Source organism: Solanum tuberosum, unplaced genomic scaffold, assembly GCF_000226075.1.
Source record: "Solanum tuberosum cultivar DM 1-3 516 R44 unplaced genomic scaffold, SolTub_3.0 scf00389, whole genome shotgun sequence".
NCBI lineage: Eukaryota > Viridiplantae > Streptophyta > Magnoliopsida > Solanales > Solanaceae > Solanum > Solanum tuberosum.
Genome location: NW_006239314.1, coordinates 79,723 through 84,668, shown reverse-complemented (window position 1 = coordinate 84,668; position 4,946 = coordinate 79,723). Strand labels below are relative to the sequence as shown.

General features: G+C 34.2%; 1 pseudogene; it reads right to left on the bottom strand.

Annotated features, from left to right (window-relative positions):
• Window positions 1-1,308: 1,308 nt before the first annotated feature.
• The window catches only part of LOC102584234 (filament-like plant protein), an 18,255-nt pseudogene continuing 14,617 nt past the window's right edge, over window positions 1,309-4,946 (bottom strand).

Sequence of the window (4,946 nt, the reverse complement as noted above, 5' to 3'; positions counted from 1 at the left end):
AGCTTAGCAGGAGGTGTTTCATCAGTGAGAGAAACCCATAAAAATAGAGAATTTCCTTCATATATGATTAGCAAAATGACTTGAAACAATAACAGCATCTATGTCATCCATTCCAGGTCTGCTGCAGCATGAGCAGTTGACTAGTTCCATGCCAAAATTTCTGATCTTCTCATTTGTTGGAAGCTTTGCTCTCAATGCCCTCCATATGAGAAATGATACTTTGAAGGGAAAAGTGTTCTGCCATGAAAATGTTTCCCCGAGGAAGAAGCTCATTCTTACTCTGGTTTTTAGTTAGAAAATATTTTCCACCAAAATGAATAATTAAAATTACATCACTTATGTCCAGAAATCATTTTTCTTTACAAGTTACAACTATCTTAACTGGTAACTTCATTACTTGATAGTTTACATTGTCCAAACAAGATTTTAGGGGGAAAACTGCATAAATAATTTTGAGCAGTAGCAAAAGTTGAAAACAAAATAGTAACTTCTTCATGGAAGCATTTTTTGAAATCTTAGCTAACTGTAAATTATTGGTCTAGTATTGATTAAATCAAAGTCTTATCCAAATTGGTATACCAAACACAATATGTTATTCTTCAAAAATATTTTTCAAAATAAACAGATTTTGAAAGTTTGTGGACTACATAGTGTATATATCACGCTGGCATTATATCAATAGAGGAAGTGTCCCAACATTTAGTATAATGTTGCATCTTGCTTCCACATTTAGCTGACTGATGCACTAAGATTGTTGTGTTTCACTTTCATGCAAGTATATTCAATCAAAGGGTCTCTAATTAATGTGGTTGCGCATTAACCTGTAATCGTAAAAAATGTTATAATAATGTGGTTATAGTCCCTAATAAGGTTAATACTTTATATTATCTCTTCTGAATCTCTAAAAAATGTACAATTGCCTGAATCCAAAATTTATAACAATTTTAGACTATGAAAAGAGCCAGTAATCTGAGTAAGGTGTTTGTTGCATGAGGGACGCATGTTTTTTGAACCCAATGACCAATCTTCTTGAATAACCAATATTTACAATCTTTTTAAGTTATCTTGCACGCACAGATTTATAATGTGACATATTTGGTGTTGTTTGTTTTTTTAAAGATATGAAAATTCTCTTAACAATCAAAGAACATATGATGCTAATTAAACAAAATTTAATTAGCCATTCCTACTTATAACCATATGAATATTTGATGGCAACAATGATGGCTCAATCTCAAGAAAATTACAATTCGGCTTTCCTCTAGTCATATCCCTTTTGATTTTGTTACTCAAATATACTCTTACATTTTAGAGTTGAATTCCACTCTTGCTTCGAGAAAACAACTTCCCGAAACCATTTCTACTTTTGGATGTTGTCACTTCAGTAGCTGATGATGATGACGACGAAGAAGATGATGATTCTCCTTCATTTCCGTTCATAGAATGACTAGAATTCTCAATTTTTGGAGTGTCTGAATTGCTGTTTCGGGTAAATGTTTCATTTACATGTAACTTCCATTCCACTCCACTAGCTCCAGCCACAACTGAACCTTCCCCAGGAAATCCAAAAAGATTTGTTGTGTCAATCAAGAGATCTTCTAAAGTGGCTAGTGAATGAAGATGCTTCCTAAGAGATGCAATTGTTTTCTGGCATTCGGCAAGCTTGTCAGCACCTACAACTACATCATCCTCCAAATAGAAAATCTTAGCATATAAGAGCTTCAAGACTTTTGAACAACATAAAAAGAATCCATTGAGACAAGCGTTACCTGCTTTATTTTCGACTAATCATTTGAAGTAGAAGCTTGTTGAAGTTCAAATTCCTGGGATTTTCTTCTTAGTTCATTTTCCAATTCCTGGCACTTAGTTTCCTTATCAGATGACAAGGATCATTCTCTTTCTAATTCTGTCTTTAAAGAGTCAATGTTTGCAGACATTGTTCGTGATTCTATTTCCATGCCAGAGAGTTGAAACTCAAGCAACTCTTTTAACTCATTCACTGTATCTAACTCCTTTTGTGTCTCTTCTATCTTTATTTGAGCATCCTTAAGTTGCAAATCAGACACCTTGAGGGCATCTCGGCTCTCACTTAAAGCATTTTCTAGTTCAACTTTATCTGCTTCAATCTTCTCCATCTTTTGCTCTAATTCAACCACCCTTTGTGAAAGGGTCTCATATTCTGCTGACAGGGGATTCTCTTCACTTGATGAGTCATCAACAACAACATCAGATATAAGTGAAGAGACTTTATTCACAATTTCAAATACTGCAGCGACTCTCTCCATCTCCAAGAAGTCATCCATAATGTCAATTTCCAAAGACCGGGCAGCAAGAGTTTTAGGCATAACTTTTTCGTGCTGAAATTGATCAAGCTTAGAAATTAGTGTTGATGCCCATGAATCAGAGCAACTTTGATCACATTCAGTTGTTTCCGGTTTGCACAACATTTGTCTATCAGAGTGGACTGTCTTCAGTTGATCTCCACTATCGGATTGACCATTGGTGAAGGACTCAATAGAGAAGGATGAAACAACATAAGATCTTTGGTCACTAAGTAGGGATGATTTGCGAGCCAAGGCTTGTAGTTTCTGACACTCCACTTCAAGCTTGGTCACATTCTTTATGCTCTATAACTGCTACTTACTAGTAGTTTTTGCTGCTTGGGTGCTCAAGTACCTCTCTATGGTCTTAATTTGCAACTCATTTAAACAAGATGAAAGGTCAAGTTTGAGAGTTGTGTTCTCCTTCTCTAGACACTCGAGCTTGACCAGAACATTTAGATCAGTAAAAACAAGAGAACCAGTTCTACTAGCCTCTCCTTCAACATGAATTAGCTTTCCAAGTGATTATTTGTTTCTTTTAAATGTCTCTTGTATTTAAAATGTTGAAATTTATAAATATTTGTCTTCCAGTAGTCTATTTATGCCTAAGGGGAAAGTTTTAGTCAATTGGCACCGTCAACCGATATGCAGCACGATGGGTCTCTATTGTTGCTGCTGCTAATGAGATTCATTTGAGCAGCTCTTGTGTGTAAAAAAATGATGGGAATGGAGACAAGATAAGCACTGTTTCTTCAGCAATGGCTCCAAGTTCGAGTTCTAGTAGTTCCACAACTACAAGTACTACACAAATGCTTAGGGATTTTTTATTGGAGATTTATGACAAGAGAGAGTTTCAGTATATGGTTGGTTCTGGATCCAGTGAAAATGATCAAACTTTCTCTTCTGAATCCTGATTTGCATCTATTTGTAGTTTTTCAAACCTTTTTTTTTGCCGAATTCATAGCAGCTTTAACATTTTACTCTGTTGTGATGACATGGGTTGGTCAATTTTCAATGTCAACTTGTTGTTTTGTTGGTTTTGGAGACCTTTGTTGTGACTTTATTGTTATGACTCAGTTTTAGATTTGTTAGTTTTGGAGAGCTTTACTACTGTGACTCAATTTTAGATTTGTATTAAGGAAAGCTTCAGTTTATGGTTGCTCTCCTATGACTTTATTGTTATGGATTGGTTTGGCTTACTGTGAATTTGAGCATATTAAATACACATTATTTATTTCACTAACTTATAATTTTATTTTGAATGTACAAGAAAATGATAGTAGTTGAATTTGAATAGTTGACTGAAGTAAACTTGATCTATTTTAGTGAACGATGAAGTGTTTTTGTACTATTTTCATATATATATATATATATATATATGTTTGAATTCATTTGGTTTTGTGGAATTTATTGATAGTAGAGAACATGTTTGTCGAAGTTTGGTTGTACAAGACATGTTTGTCTAAGTATTGGTTGTACAAGATATGTTTCTTGAAGTTTATTTGAAATATATAATTTTGATTTATTTATTAGCTAATTTTGTGCTTTAGATCGATTATATATCTAATTATTATATGTGATTATTGAATATATGCAAATAAAAATTATTATTCTTAAAAATGAAAAATTGTGGCTACAAAAATTCTACACAACATTGCCACAGTTGAAAAGTGTTGCATAGGGACGTCCAATGTGTGGCTTGATGTACATAAGAAAAGTTACACTTATAAGTGTTGCTCTAGATGAGATTTAAAAGACAAATTTTTTTAAGTGTGCCCAATAACAAAGAAAATGCCACACTTTTAAGTGTAGTATAATCAAACAAAAGGTATTGCTAATGAATTACTAAAAAGTGTGCCCTTATACCTCTTTTGCCACGCTTTTTAAGTGTAGCTGCTATGGCGACATTTAAAAAGTGTGGCCCAATGTTAAAGGCTACGCTTCTTTTGGCCACCCCTGAAAAGAGTTGCTTAAAGTCCAAAAATGTAGCCTTTTATGAAAGGCCACACTTTTTGCTAGTTTAGGCTACACTTTACTGGGGTGGCTAAAAGCCTAAAATGTTGTAGTACTAGGATTATTTTGATTTGTATCAGGGGAATACGTGCCAAGGGTACTTTGACGATGAAACAAGTTTAAACCCTGCATGCTAATACTTGGCAGAGTAAGCACATACATTTAGTAATAAACTCATATTAGAGTACTCACTTTGATGCTCTAGGGAGTAGGAACTGCAACTATGGATCAGTCACTACCAAGGGCACTTAGAAAGCTTACTTTGTAATACAAGTGTTGAATTCATGCCAAAGAAATAGGAAATCGAATAGCCTTACATACCTCAATTTCCAATTCATATAGCTTACGAAGTGTCAACATGTCCTTTAACGTCATAGTTTTCATCTACAATAACCAATCATTAAGGCTAATATTAGCAGCTTACCAACCAACTCGGGATATTTCAACTCATCAAATAGTAGCCAGGCAGCAAACCCATAATCCGTCTAATTGATTGTTTTATTTCACAAATTTTGTCTGTTATAGTTATTTGCATGAAACAACCATCCCATGGAACGGGCAGTGAGCTTACCAAAACTTTAATTTAATGGTGCATCACCATAGCTTATAAAT